Below are 16,014 nucleotides of genomic sequence, written 5' to 3'. Positions count from 1 at the left end.
CAGATGGAAACAGGTCGCAACAACGGTCATGCATTCATATCCAGGAAACATTGAAGTGTAGTGCGGCAACGGAAAATGATGAATCACCCCAATAAAAGATCCAATTGTCATATCTGCAGTTGCTGATTTTCGACAAGTCTCCGATCGAGAGAGCATCAGTTATTGAATAATGGCACATACAATCTTTATGTTCAAAAACACTAACAATTTTTTCCTCGTGATCTCGGCGCCAAGATCCGTTACCACTTGAGAACAAGCCAGAGCGAGTACTTGTTTAGCACACAGCACCGATGCGGCCTCATCAAGTGGGAGGCCCAAGGGACGGCTTTCAGCTCTCCCATAGTATAGTAGCGAGTTCTCTGAATCGTTAACCACTTTTTCTAAACACAGTACTGCAATACATCGATACAGGTTTGTACTACAATTGTACGTTCGACTATTGTGACCGAACGAGAGCAACGAGGGGCGCATAGAAAAGAGAATAAAAGCGGAGAGGACAGTGTGTGCTGTTGGTGCGTGTTGCTCGTTTCTTTCGCACTGGAAGAACGCATGAATGTTGAAATACAAGAATTGCGACGCCGAACCGAGAACAAAACACTTATTTGGGTATACTACCGTAGCCGAGTGTTTGGATAGTTTCACATAAAGTATGGCGGCCCCACCTTCGCAGTGTTCTGACATACTTTATTGGCGCACGAGCCAGGGACCCTAAACGTGATCACACTTTGTCGCGGCATGTCCGTGCATACCAAATGAGACGGAGCATGGACAACATGTCAGCATACTTTTGCCTAACGCCTCTGACGAACAATGTGATCATTGCCTCACCGAACGGTAGAGCGAGAAAGTTAGGTACACGCAGAGATGCCCTTAGAAAGGAAAAAAGTGCCTGTATAGCGCGTAGTTTTCAGAGAACGAGAATGAACATCCCAGCCTCCACAGAGTAGAGTCAGTAGGACATAATGAAGAGAAAGTAGTTTCACGGACTAATCTGTATTCAGAGCAGCGCAAGCGACCCTGCTGTGTGTGGCCCCCGGTTACGGCCGTACAGCGCGAACAGGGGGAATTTCTGCAGCTTTGTTGGGAACAGCCTTTAGTATGTGCCACCAAATCGGCGTGGTCGATACTCTTATTTCCATGCTAGAACTCAAGTAATCCCTCGCTGATATCAAGTTAGAATTTCGAATGATAAAAGAATAATTGACTACAATATTGTGATAAGTGTGTACACTATACATTGTCATAATATAGAGGTTCATCAAAGCGAGCTTCATTATGTTGGCTAAATGTGATAAAAATACCTATGCGTGAATAGCGTACACACACACACACACACACACACACACACACACACACACACACACACACACACACACATATATATATATATATATATATATATATATATATATATATATATATATATATATATATATATATATATATATATATATATATATATATATAGTAAGGTAAAGTGAAAGGCAGTGAGGTTAACGAAAAAATAAGTTATGGTTTGCTACTGTGCTACCCTGCACTTGGAAAAGGGAAATGAGATAGAGAGCTAATAAAGGAAAAGAAAAAAAAGAAAGGTTAAGAAATTATGGATCATCTCCCCGGAGAGAACACTTATGAGATGCGAAGCAGCAGCGCTGCGCACCGCAATGACCCAATTTAAACGGGCATGACGCGGAGCTGGAAGAACGGTTTGAAGCGAAACTGGCTGTAGCATTTACTTGAGTAAAAGTTTGTTTGAAACGCAAAGACGCGGGAGGCGAGTTGGGTTTTGTGCAAGTTTCATCGCAGATAAACGAGCCGAAAGAGTGTTTCCTATCGACGTGCCGTCAAAGGTTGTAGGAGGTGGAGAGGTTGAAGCGAGAGAGAAGTGTGTTGCAAGTGGGCGGAGGAGCCGGCAGCTGCGGGCTCTGCGGCGAGCGCTCTGTGGTTGAGGGAGAGATTGACTTCAGCGCGCACCTGCAAGGGAAGCTTGTGAGGGGAGCGTGACGTCAACGCGCAGATGCGGGGTGACCTACATCACACCGCTCCAACACCAGAGGCGAGGAGAACGGGTTGCGGCGTGTTCGTACGGACGCACGTATATACGGCGTACACACGGGAGTCAAAAGACTGCTTAGCATCTATAAAAATAAACACGCACACACTCAAGCATGGGAGTGTCACAGTCGTTTTGCGAGGTATACCCTCTACTACGGCGTCTCTTATAATTATACCGTGGTTTTGGGCTGTTAAACCGCAACAATTATTAGTTTCAAGCACCATCGTCACTCTGTGGTAAAGTACTTGACTGCCACACGGGAAGCTCAGTTTTAAAACCTGTTCAATCATGTTTTTTATTGTTCTGTTATTTCTTTATCTATCGGTTACTTTTTAAAGTCTATCGAGTACGCCACTGATGGCTACGCTGAAGCCGCTCAACGCAGGGATAGAGGCCTAGGATAGCGTTATTAAAAGATCACATTTACTTATCAGATACGGCTTACTATCAAGCTCACTCACGATCGAGGGTGCATCAATGATGTATAGGGCATGTACCATTTTTTTACACTGATAGGATGCTCAGAAAAAACATTTTCGTGTTCTTGAGGTTGTAACCCCAAATCAAAAAGAAACGACAATTTCTACCAGTTAAAAATTTCAGAACAGAAAAGATAACGAAGCGAGACCAACCCTTTACATCCAAGCACTTCGAGTGATTGATAAGAAAAGCTCCGTGTGTTCGTATGCCGACAGGCACTGCTCAGTGCCATTAATTGATGTTTTATCTTGATGAAAGGAAGAAGTATCACTCATAACTTATGAGTTCCAATGCCCCAGAAGACTCAAGAGCGATACCCACCTTCTTTTTTGTCTCAGCCAATTGTATTGATTCCCCCCATTACCTCAGCCACCCGGCCCTCCAAGAGCTTTATTCACTCAACATGGTTTCTGTATGGCCTCTGGATCGGAGGCATTGAAATTTCTTTTCAACTGCTGCGCTTTTATAGTATCAGCGAAATTAGCCCAGCTTTGACCAAGAGATTGTAACGTGATTACGTCATTCCATGTGACGCCGTAGAGACGTTGTAGTGACGTAATGATGACGTCACACACATATGAAACCTGCGATGTCATTCTGACTTCACTGGCGCATTTTTTTTTTTTTGCGTCACTCGAGTTGATGCCGAAGCTCAACTTTCGAGTTTGGTAACGCATGAAAGACTTTCGTTTTAACAACAACAAAAACATCTCCTGCATAAACTGAGTTCTCTTGCTACCTACAGTTCAAACAGCGCTTGGAAATGAAGTTCCCTTAAAAGCTGTGTTTTTTTTTTGGGGGGGGGGGGAGAATTGTAAAAGCCTTGATGGCATCAATGTATTTTTTGATATTTTTGTTAACACGTTAGTGACAATAGCGAACGAAATGCGAGGGAACAAAGACCTTGTCAAATTTGCTTCCCTGAACACTTTAATGTCGGCGTATTTGCATATATCTGCACAATGCAGCCAAGCACGCTCATAAGTCGGCTTTCTTGCACAATGAACCTTTATGCGGCAAAGCGCGCTTTTCGGCTGACGAGCAACAGAGGTTTCCGTGAAAATGTACGGTTGCTGACGAGTAGCCTTGTATATAATGACCCCTGACAAAAACAATAAACAAAAGAAAACAAAAGGTTCAAAATGACTGATGATATAAGCTAGCATTATCGAGTTTTAGAGCATGCAGTCAAGTCTTTCGAGAAGTTGAAGAAGGTACAACAAAAAGATCTCGGAAGCAGTCAGAGCGGAGACAACAGGTTATATTTATGCAAATTATCATGTCACAACTTTAATAATCTTCGTTTCTATCTACAAAATTGCAAACAGAAGGCGCAGCCTAAGCTTTTGAAGCATACTTTTTTCTACACTTTATAAGTGGCAGCCCATAAAGGTCAGTACCTCCGCAGATTTTCTAGAGATGCCCCATAACAGTCTTTCCAGTAATCATGACGCATCACTATCAGAGCTTAATAGTGACACGAGTGGCCAGTGACAGCTTTTGCTTCTTATGAAGCAGATTTTGATCAAATACCAACTTCTAGTTTGTGCAAATGCAGACGTTGTGCTTAAATTCAAAATAAAATTTTAAAATTGAAAACTGCACGAGGTTGGGGGATCTGGTTTGAGTTACTCGTTACATACAAATGACGCAGGAGTACAACTTGATTTATGATAAGGAGAAATTAACTGTGCGTGGAGTTAGGGGAAAGAAAGAAATCAGTTTGCTGTAATAGCAGATGGTTTTCTCGTGAGGACCTCGGAACCTTGCAGCACCTGGTGCAGTAGATCTCAACTACACTCGCAGATCTCGGAGAACAGCTTCGGCGGTGTGATAAAAAACAAAGCTCAACAAATCAATATGTCATCATCATCATCAGCCTGACTAAGCCCACTGCAAGGCAAAGGCCTCTCCCCTGATCCATCAATCAACTCGGTCTTGTGCTTTCTGCTACCATGTTATAACTGCGAACTTTTTAATCTCATCGGCCCCACCTCACTTTGTCTCCCCTTCGTGCGCTTGCCTTCTCTGGAAATTCAGTCAGATACCCTTAATGACTAGCAGTTATCCTGTTTACGTGCTTAATGACTGGTTCATGTCCATTTCTTCTTCTTATTTCAACTAATATATCATTAACAATGGTTTGTTTCTTGACCCACTCTGCTCTCTTCTCGTCTCTAAAGGGTAAACCTATAATTTTCCTTTCCATCACCCGCTGCGTCGTCCTCAATTTAAGCTGAACCCACTTTTTAAGCCTCCAGGTTTCTGCTCCGTAGGTAAGTACAGGCAGGATGCAGCTGTTATACCTTCCTATTGAGGGTCAGTGGTAGATTACCATTCATGATTCTGGAATGCTCGCCGAATGTGATCCAGCCCATTTTTATTCTTCTAGTTATTTCAATCATGGTGGAGCTCCGCGGTTTCTACTTGTCATAAGTATATAGACATATTTCTTTACAACTTCTTGCGCCTCTCCATCTATCGTAAAGCGCTGTTTTATGCCGACGCTCTTGCACATTACTTTAGTTTTTTGTATAATAATTTTCAGACCTACTCTTCCGATTTCCGAGTCCAGTTTAGTAGCCCCGCCGCGGTGGTTTAGTTGCTAAGGTACTCGGCTGCTGACCCGCAGGTCGCGTGTTCGAATCCCGGATGCGGCGGCTGCATTTCCGATGGAGGCGGAAATGTTGTAGGCCCGTGTGCTCAGATTTGGGTGCACGTTAAAAAACCCCAGGCGGTCTAAATTTCCGGAGCCCTCCACTACGGCGTCTCTCATAATCATATGGTGGTTTTGGGACGTTAAACCCCACACATCAAATCAATCGAGTCCAGTTTAGTAATCATGAGCTGTGATTCGTCCCCTAAGTTACTCATCAAGGCTGTGTGATCAGCCAATCGTAGGTTACTAAGCTACTCTCCATTAACTATTGTCCTTTACTTTTCGTAATCTAGGGCCCTGAAAACCTCCTGTAAACACACCGTGAATAGCATTGGAGAGATCGTGTCTCCCTGCCTTACACCCTCCTTTATTTGGAATCTGTTGCTCTCTTTATGCAGAACTATGGTGGCTGCGGATCCCCTGTAGATTCCTGCCAGTGTGTTTATGTAGGTTTCGTCAATGCCCTGATTACGTAGTGCCTGCATTACTGCTGATGTCTCGACTGAGTCAAACGCCTTCTCGTAATCAATAAAAGCTATGTGTAGGGGTTGGTTGTATTCAGCACATTTCTCTATCACCTGATTCATAGTATAAATATGGTATAATGTCGAGTAGCCTGTACGAAATTCCGATTGTTTCTTCTACCAATAACATAAATAAAAATTATGGTCAGGGCACTTTCGTTCTTTTTTTATGTAAAGCTATCTGCTATACACCGCGTGTAATTACCGGTTTCGCAATCTATTCGCTGTCGCAAAGCCACCAATATTGTACAGAAGGAATACAACGTATCATGAACCTCACTGCGTATACCGTTGTAAATGGTGTAACAAAAAGAAAACTGAACAACAAACAACTGTTACAAACTTGCTATCGCCACAAGACAACAAAGAAGTTGCAAACTTTACATCGCCAAAAAACGCCACAACGAATAAAAGAATGGCAAACATACTGATCGGGTATCAGTTCTCAGTTTGCTACACTGTCAATGCGATAGTGTTAAAGAACTTGTCTCGTAGGAATTTCGGCGTTGGCGTCGTTGGTTGTGAGTGAAAAATCGTGTTGCGCATGACCAAAAAATTGATAAAGATGCGAATGAAATAAATAATAAAAATTTCTGAGTCCGAGTGAGGATCGAACCAGACAGTTAGTGGGGAAAGCAGCTGTTCCACAACACAGCCACGCGTCCGCTTAAAAATTCAGTTAGAAGCCCTCTCTCCTCTATAACAGCCCCGCCGCGGTGGTGTAGTGGCTAAGGTACTCGGCTGCTGACCCGCAGGTCGCGGGATTGAATCCCGGATGCGGCGGCTGCATTTCCGATAGAGGCGAAAATGCTGTAGGCCCGTGTGCTCAGATTGGGGTGCACGTTAGAGAACCTCAGGTGGTCGAAATTACCGGAGCCTTCCACTACGGCGTCTCTCATAATCATATGGTGGTTTTGGGACGTTAAACCCCACATATCAATCAATCTGTCCTCTATAACATTTTCTTGCACATAGTAGCACGCAGGCACCTTCATATGGACCGGCCGGTTTTTTTTATTCCATAAAAACCTTCCTCTCCCCCCCCCCCCCTTCTCTATCTCTGTGTATGATGAGCATTTGTGCGTGAGGTTGATTTGCAAAAGCGGAATGATTTAATTAGAGGTAGGTGTTAATTTGAAATTACACTATTCCAACACATGTGAAAAAATACACGTAAAAAGATAAATAAGCAGAGCGTAGCTCACTGAAGAGCATTGAAAGTGCCCGTGGATTTTGTTTTGCGAGAATCTCGCTCCACGTGTTGTTCAGGTAAGTTCTTTTTTTTTTTTACTCAACGTGGTTGCTTTGGGGCTTTGATGTTCCGGATGTTCTGCCACTTTGTTACGCTCGCTAGCACGTTTTCATTTCCGGCAAAATGAATGCAAGGTGCGTGTTTCTCACACTGAACCGCGGCTGGGCATTGAAATTAAGTTACGGAGAGAGCGCTTAGCTCGTTAGTAAGTCCCAAGAACAAAATACAGAATGCTGCAACAAAGCTTCAGCTTAGAGCTTCTTAGTATGGGTGACATTCTTGTTCTCGTATAATCATCGAGCAGGATAGGAGCAGAACGCCATCAACCTCTAATTAATTCAAGGCATCATTAGTGAAGAAGCATTTCAGTTAAATATTTAGTTCTTTTCTGTTTCTTTGTGACTTGGAATTGTCTCCAAGTAGCCGTGTTACTCATACAGTCACAACTTTAATTTATTTTGTGTGTTCTCTTCTTTGTGAGCTTGTCCAGGTGAGAATAATGGTGGGTAGCACCGTTTCTTTTGCCGCTCGTTTCTGCATATCTCGCCTGTTTATAGCTTTGCTAAAATGTGCAGCTGGCTTAACGTCGCCATGGCGAGATAACGCGACGAAATTTCGATGAATGCCATAAGCCTCAAACTTCACTGAATATATTGAAAAAGCTCCGTCAAAATACTTGTTCAACGTTGCTAAAGCGTTCGAGGTCGCACATTTTACTCAGACAGCTGCAATAATCACGCAGAAATGAAAATTCGACACGAGATGAGTGAATATAGACCACTCAAACCACTCTGGACTATAGACTGGTTATTCGCCGGGAAATTCTTGGTGCATGCAAACCAAGTACCTTGCAAGAGCGGACACCATCGACGCCCAACATCCTTTTAAAAATGATTGATATTGCAGGAAAACCATTGACATAATTGTTTTGTGTCCACAGTGAAGGCCAAATTCGTTTTGAGGTTCTAGCCTGAGAACGCGTATGGTTTTATGTGTAAACATTTCATATGTTCCCGTGCCTGCCCCTTCTGTTAATTTTGACGGTTACGTTACTACACTTTACGCATCGCATTATTGGTCAGAACATGGGTGCCCTTTGGACTGCGTTTTATATGTATACAGTGTCTTGTGCCTGCGGCGTTCATGGATGTGAAACCAACCGATAAAGGAATGTGTACTAGAGAGATGAAAATTAATAGGGAGAAAGGGGGAGTACTGCTCACACGCCACCTAATGCAGAGAAAAGGCGATCGGTCACAACGGCCGCAGTTCGTTGAATAGCTGCAGTACGTCGCGAATTCCGAATCAGGCATAAACCTAGACAGTCCGGTTCACGAACGAATCCCTCAAGAAGGGTGGGTCCGTGTGAACCGAGACTCTGATGACGAAGGCGATAATTTATCATCAAGTTGGTAACAATAGACTTCCTTCCCACAAACCACTCGTAAACACATGCTGGGCAATAGGCTTTACGGATAGAGAACAAAAGGAAGAAAAAGGAACTTTCAGGAGTTAGTCTCGGCTTATTGGGGCGGCTATGAATCGGTCCTTTCCATGCCCTGCCGCGCCAGCTGGCACGCCATTTATTGCGAATAATTTAAACTCTCGGTACTGCGCATCTTCATATACACTGAGCAAGGTTTCGAAACTGCAAGATTGAAACGATTATTTCATACAATATTACCCCCGATTGGTGCCATAAAAAAGCTGAAATGCAGTAAATGCCGCTGCCATACCGCCCATCACACGCCATACGCTCACTTCTCTAGATGAGCCGGCATAATCATCGATCTGTTGTGTCAGGAAATAAGCATGATTGGTGACCGGCACAGCAATCACGTCTTCCTCTGTTATCACAACAGCCACAATGGCAAAGCCTGTTGTATGGCTTACCACGAGCTGCTGCAGTCGGTTAGGGTCAGTAGAAAATAGCAAAAGAACATGGGAGCCACGGCAAATCTTGCGCGAGAAAACATAAAGAGAAAGGGAAAGCAACACGACAAGGTGAGGAAATGCAGAGGGCCTCCAGGGAGCCATTACGCACCTTGAAGAGGTAATGCGAGATTTTGCGAGAGCATGGCGGAAAACTAAAATATACGTAAAACACCGCGCCAAAGGTAATGCAATGCCCAATTTAGATGCGGCGGAAGTGTCTCGTATCAGCGAAAGTGCCACACTCGCTTTTTTCCTTTTTACTTGTTTTTTTCTGATGTTCTCAATGACATCATTATCTTATCAGGCACGCAGAATTTGGGGTGCCCTAGAGGTGAAACTCAGCAATTCTGTCGAGCACATTTCGCGAGATTTGGTAGAAGCCACTATGTAGTCGTGTTGTCCGAAATTAATGGGCTGTGTGGCATGAAAGTAGAGAGCTGCGTCCTGCTTCGGTATATCGCTTTGTTTTTTTTCCTTCTTTAGTGGGGACAGCTGTATGATCTTACGTTTTAGCAGGGCTCTCCCGACGTCGACAGTGGGCGGCTGTGGAAATGCCACCTGGTGGTGTTCAGTGATCACCAGCTGTTGTGTCAGCGCAAGAAAACTATTGCTATCGTTCTGCATGCGCATCCTAGATAACAAATATGCGCAGCCAGACATAAAATGTGTAATTGCGTGGTCGAAAATGTGACAGTCGAAAACTTGAAACCTGACTGAGGCAGCTTCTTACATTATCCTGCATTTCTTTGTCTTGCAGACGAGGGCAGCCCAAACGCACCCATTCGTCTGAGCGTCCTCGAAGGGGAATCGACATCACTTCCGTGCCCCATCGACACGGCGACCCGCGAACCAATCACAGCCGTCTGGTATCACGTGGCCACCCACGCGTACCAAGAATATGGCGGCTCACCTTACACCACGAACGGCCACCTGCAAGCAAAGAGGGCGTACGCGATCGAAGCGCCAGATCGGTCGACCCCCACGGCGGCGGCAGGAACTACCGGCTTGGTGGACGGAACGCACTGGAAGCAGCCATTGTGGTCGGGAAGGGCGTTCTTCTCGTTGCTAAGCGACCCGCCTGCATTGCGGCTCAACCGTTTGCAGCGCTGCGACAGCGGAAGCTACGTGTGCAACGTCACCTACCGCGACAACGTCACTTCCGCCGGCCTAGCGTTGACGGAGTCTCGCGTTGACCTCTTCGTAGCAGGTGAGTGCTCGTTGGGAGTAGACCAAGATTAATAGCGTTTTTCACTGGTCAATTCGGAGCAGTATCTTTTGCTGTTTTGTGGTGAATAAGTATTTCCCCGGTCGATCTAGAGTGAGTTGGGAGCCCGCACTGGTCGTATCAGAGTAGATCCATTCAAGCCTGATCACATGCACTTGCTCCGGCGTCAAGTTCCAGGTTCGGGTGGAAGGCCTGTGTCGCTTACACCATCCTGCGAGGAACCTTGGTCACCGTTTTCAGAGGTGACCATGGTTACTATGGAAACGCACAGAGAGATGTTATTGCGCGTTAAAGAACACCAGCTGGTCGAACATTCTGGAGCCCTTGAACACAGCGTTTGTAATAATCACATCATGGTATCGTCCCGTTAAACATCGGATATTATCAAATGCTGAATAGTTCAACATGGCTATTTATTATCTCCAAGTGCGGTGGTTCTCGGCCGCGTTAGAAGCGTAATTTTCTTGTGGTTCGTCTTCTTTCTTTTGTTACGTTTCATGTAGTTATTTCATGTTTCAGAAAAAAAAATCATCCAACAGCGACAGAGATCAAAACACTCTTCGTCAAATTTATTTTTAAATCACGCTTTGTTTGATGTCGCTAATGAAGCTGATGGCGTGAAAATTTCGACATAGAGGCACTATTGAACTAAACAGTCGTATCTAAGAAACCACTTTCAATTAAACAGTGCACCTTTCTTAATCCGATATTCTCAAAAAACTGAAACGAATAATAGACTCCTAAGTCTGAGCTGGCGATTGTATTGCATGAGTTCTTTAAGGCCGCCAATTGGCGATTTTTCTTTTTACGTTCACGCATAAAGGTGCTTCTCATTTTTGCTGGGCATCGAAACGTCCTATTCACTATTTCTTTCTGTATAAGAGAGACGTTCTGTATTCCTCTTACTGAGCTTAGCGATGGACTATAATATGCCCTGTGTCAATCGAGGTGTAATAAGACGCAATATGGAAACATAACAAGTGAATTAGTATTGCGAGACACAGAAGTTGCGCATATACGAATGGCAAATGTTCTGCAGTAAGGCCTTGAATTTAGCTCAAGGTTCATTGCAACCATCTTGGGGTACTAAAGTTTTCTTTCACCACCGTTGTTTATATACTTACGTGGTTGCAGCAGACGCGCTTGCGTTTGTTGTTGGAAATACATTAAGTTAAATTAAGAGCGATGGTTATAGCTCATTGCGTGAAAAATTAATGTTAAAAGTTAGCTCCTCTCTTTTTTTGCTGAAAGACATTTGCAAAAACCTGAGCCAGAATATTGCATCATATGCGATCTGGATTAGTTTATGCTTGTACAGTATAACGCTACGCTTGCACAATATGACGTAGAAATATGCTCTAGTTGAAAAAACGAACGAACCATGCGGTACTTGTTTCTGCTTAGTGCAAGTGGGCTTGGTGGCGATTAACATTCTGCCTTTCATTGTTGCTCACGTATTGACTTATTCCAAAAAAGAGAGACAGAAAGCAAGATAATCATCTTGCTTTCTGATCACGTTGATTGATTGATATGTGGGGTTTACCGTTCCAAAACCACCATATGATTATGAGAGACGCCGTAGTGGAGGGCTCCGGAAATTTTGACCACCTGGGGTTCTTTAACGTGCACCCACATCTGAGCACACAGGCCTACAACATTTCCGCCTCCATCGGAAATGCAGCCGCCGCAGCCGGGATTCGAACCCGCGACCTGCGGGTCAGCTTTTGACCACGCGCTGACTTAAGCACTTTAACAGTGGCTTTCACAAAGTCACGCTCACTTCGTATTGAAACGACTGTCACCCTCTTCTGGGACAAGTGTGGTAGCGAGGAGACATTACAGCACATCTCCTGTGACTGTTGTCGCTACAATGCGCCGAGAAAATTACTTGCAGCTGCGCTAGCTCGCATATATTGCAAACCAATGATGGCGGACACCATTCTAGAATGTCGTCCAGAGAAGTCATCGCGACTGAAGGCGATGAAAGCAGTTCTCAGCTTCTTGAAAGCAATGAACTTGGACCAGCAGTTATAGAATAATAATGTTAGGATGACTGTGACGTGCGCACTCTCTTCCTCTTTTCAGCTTTCTCTTATCCATGTTCCCAGTGTAGGGTAGCATACCAGTCGCCCTCTACTGGTTAACCTATGCCTGCATTTATTTTCCCTCCTGTCGCCATTCCACAGTCTAAGTTCATTTCACTGGGTGAGAAGACGTCTGAGTGAAGGCAAAACACAAACGCGGGCAGATACGATGCGCTGTGGAAAATTTTGTCTTATTTATCGTACAGCAGTGATGATCAGCAGTCATGGTAAGTTCTCAGCTTTAACGCGCACTTTAAATACACAGGTTAGCGGTAAATGCCGTAGTTTAATCAACAACGACTGCGTTTCATCTGATATCTCCTGTTCGAAGTCGTGATATAGTTTTAGCCTCACAATGTATACACTCACTCCCGCTGCACAATCTTTGATGGTGCTTCCTGGTTTCTTTGCACGTAAGTAAAGCGAAATCAGTGAGATCTGGTTAAAGTTAAATTCAATAAAGCAGCCTTTCCGAAACAAATGTTTCAAGAGCGATATCGAATAGCCGAAGCACTGCGTGATACACGGATTCGTTCATTGTCACGTAAGAGTGCAGTTGAAGCGACCAGGAAACGAGACAATATGAAGACTTGAAAGCTCAACCAACCTTTCTTCTTTATTTTTTGCGATTAGCTTCACAAGTAAAGCAATGTCTTGATAGATGGCACAAAGTCAAACAACGTTATTGACGAGAGGTCCGGCCAGTCGATACGAAACAGTAGTAGTAGTACGCACCTCGATGCACACGCATATACTTGTAGCGTGACTCCCTTTATATACGGCACGATTCCCGATCTAGGAGTGGGTTTGCTAGTTAGGCTATAGTCGTGTATCCTTAACTCATTCGATGGCCGGCGCTCTTTCGTCGTAACTACAATAGCGCAAGAACTACCTTCACCGGTCGAGAACTCTCGTCAACAAGGACTTCTTTGTTTTTATTGAGGTTCAAGTTTCTACATAAACGAACATTGGAGAAACAAAGGGAGGTTTGGACTACGGTCAATATTTCACCAAGCTAACTTGTCCAGACTTACCGTGAACGCTTCCATCAGAGGCGATTTCCCAAGACAAGACCCACTAACCGAAAAAAAAAAAAACATTTCACTGAGTCAACGTTTGGAGAAGTCAAGCGAACAGCTCGGCCAAAGAGGTCTCATTATCGAAAGGTATAGTTTTTTATATGTTGCTCACCTTACGTTGCTCGTCCACCTCTAATGGATGCAGTTCTTTGTTGTCATCGACGTGGAAACAGTCCCATGTTTGACGTCACAGGTGGTCAATAAGACCGGTATAGCCTTCGTCAAACATTACAGCAGCACTTTACCTCTTCGCAACCATAACATCTTACTACCCCAACATCTTGTGGCTGGCAAAAGAACATACTTTTTTTTTACTTTATTCTTCTGCTGCGCTTCCAGTTGTTTGTATTCTGCAGCCCAGCGTCTTCTCATCTCACGTTTGCGTGAGTCAGCGGCCACACCAATAAGTCCTCACACCTAAAATGACACTATAAAGCGAAGCGATTTTTCTTGTATGGGTAAATAACTATTTAGCGATACCAAAAGCACCACTCTTGCAGTGAAAAGACGCTTAGTATGTAAGAAAACGCGGGGGAAAAATGTGCGTGGCACCACCCCCTTGAACTTTCCGCACCATTCGCCGTGACGTCAAATTTTTGATGGTACCTACTAAGGCATACATAGATACTAATTAGTGAAAAGGAAGTTAACTGTCCTCTGAAGAGGCCATGCATTTAGCTCACCAAGTTTGAGAACCTTTTGTGCAGAAAATGGTGCCAAAACACGATAAATACACTTTGAAATCCGGGATGTCACGCGCGGAGAATTGGGCTCCAAATTTAAAACGTGAAATCTGGACCTTCATTTCCTCCGCTACTAATAAATGTCTGATAATTAAATTTCTGTATTTAGTGTTTTAAGAAGCTAATACTGAATTAAAACCAAAATATTTGTTTCTCTTTAATGCCCCTTTCAATGTAGTAGCGGCGATTGCAAACTCTGAGGTAATAAGAACTTCGAGGTAGTAACTTTGAGGTAGTTGGTTGATAACAACCTAATACACAATCTAATGCTGCACTCAGATAACAATACATATGCACACAGGCACGCAAGAGCGCGCAAGGCGTCTATATGGCACCCACACTAACAGCAACGCAAAGGGCATGTATCCATAGCCTCATATTTTGGGATATCACACATTACAGTAGGGAACTAACCACAGCCATGGGCTCACATTTGATGCTTCGGCGCCAGTTTTTATAGCTCACTGCTTACATAGGTGTGTGTCATGATGCGTACATGTGTGTCACAACTACATAATCACACACCGCAGCCGGTAGAAGTATAACTTACTAACAGCCGTTAGAGTATCGTTTACTAACATGCCACGTACTCAAGTATAGCCCTGACACGGTAAGCAGTAACGACAACGTTTACTACTTTCAAGGGGACAATGTTAGCGAAATGTCTTAAATGTGTCAAGTGGGCCACTATTAATGCTCTTGTTATTACCTTTTTACCAGCTTACATTCTTAACGGTGCATGTCAGAATGTCTCGCTATACGCGAATGGGAAAATGCACGTCGAATATTTTTCTTTATCATTTCTTCACGAGAAAACCATCAACAAATCATTGTATTCCTTTTCGCCAATACACGCAGAACATTATTGTTGTTTCCAGTATCCTCTAGCTGAGAAGTATTAAGCAAATATTGCGTGAAAGAATATCAACGCAGTCCCCCTATTCATGATCCGGCGTTAAAACTGCTCAATTCATTCTGGCCTGCAACCTAGCCAAACCATGGCTTCTTATCTTTCGCGACGCCCTAATGAATTTCACGTGTTCAGGAGCGTTGATAGTCTTTCGGCTACTGAAGCTGCTAATCGTTACGAGTCTTATCTAATACCGTACATGTGAACTCTCAATAGATCTGCATCGTACGCGGTGTGCTATTCCCCTATCGGGGGCCAGTAACAGTACCTACAAATACAGCAGGGTTTGAAACAATTAGTCCTCCAAACGAGTGTGACGAATCGGCTTGCTTTAACAGTGGTCTGAAATATTAAGTAAACAGTTACCAGTTCGTTAAAGCCTCTTTTTTTAATGGAGGAGTGTTTTCACAACTATGGTTGCGTACATTATGATGCTCCCGTCAGATGCCGAGATGGGTCGAACAGATAAATAAGCAAAGAAGAAAAGAATATTTTCAAGCGTACGTCTGGGAGAATGAATGCGTTGTTGCAGACAGGTGGATTATCCCATGGTATCATTTCGGCTGCGACGCACTTGTGTGCCGTCGAACTGCAACAATAAATGGCGACTTTTGAAACGCCCAACCCTAGCATAGAACAGCCATGTTTGCGTAAAAAGAAACTGCAGCCTCATCTCCACCTGTGAAGTATACGACAATAAGCAGCGGAGCTGGCATGCAAGCGTTGTAATTCGAGGGACGCAGATTGAGTTATATCTCCGTCTATATTCATATCCTCCTTTCTTTGATATTTCTCGCTGTTTTATCTTACATGCCTCATCCTTCTCCATCTCGTATTTCTTTTCAATCTCTTGCTATGCGTTGCTGTGCACTATGGTCCACCGTTAAAGGGAACACTCGTGTGCACACCATCAATATTTCTAGCCCCCTAAGAGCAAGTGGATTAAGAAACATTCTTCATGGAAGTCGATATTCCGTCAAGAGGAGTGGGAACTTTTAACCACCAGAAGCCTTATGCATATCTAAGCCGCCATGATTCCGTAAGATAGCGAAATCTTAGAATGCTGC

The 16,014-nt window shown here is 44.0% G+C and overlaps 1 protein-coding gene and 1 long non-coding RNA gene across 2 annotated transcripts in view; one reads left to right on the top strand and one right to left on the bottom strand.

Moving 5' to 3' along the window:
- Positions 1-16,014, bottom strand: part of LOC142771552 (uncharacterized) — a 116,161-nt gene that overhangs the window by 54,862 nt on the left and 45,285 nt on the right. The gene's annotated exons all lie outside the window — the stretch shown is intronic.
- The window catches only part of LOC119164888 (B-cell receptor CD22-like), a 45,033-nt gene continuing 38,687 nt past the window's right edge, over positions 9,669-16,014 (top strand). Inside the window, exon 1 of the mRNA XM_075873185.1 lies at positions 9,669-10,113. The gene's annotated coding sequence lies outside the window, so the exon portion shown is untranslated. The remainder of the gene's footprint in view (positions 10,114-16,014) is intronic.

The sequence above is a fragment of the Rhipicephalus microplus genome, chromosome 9, assembly GCF_043290135.1.
Source record: "Rhipicephalus microplus isolate Deutch F79 chromosome 9, USDA_Rmic, whole genome shotgun sequence".
NCBI classification, from domain to species: Eukaryota; Metazoa; Arthropoda; class Arachnida; order Ixodida; family Ixodidae; genus Rhipicephalus; species Rhipicephalus microplus.
Note: the sequence above shows the minus strand (reverse complement) of the source record. Positions and strands in the feature narration are given on the sequence as shown.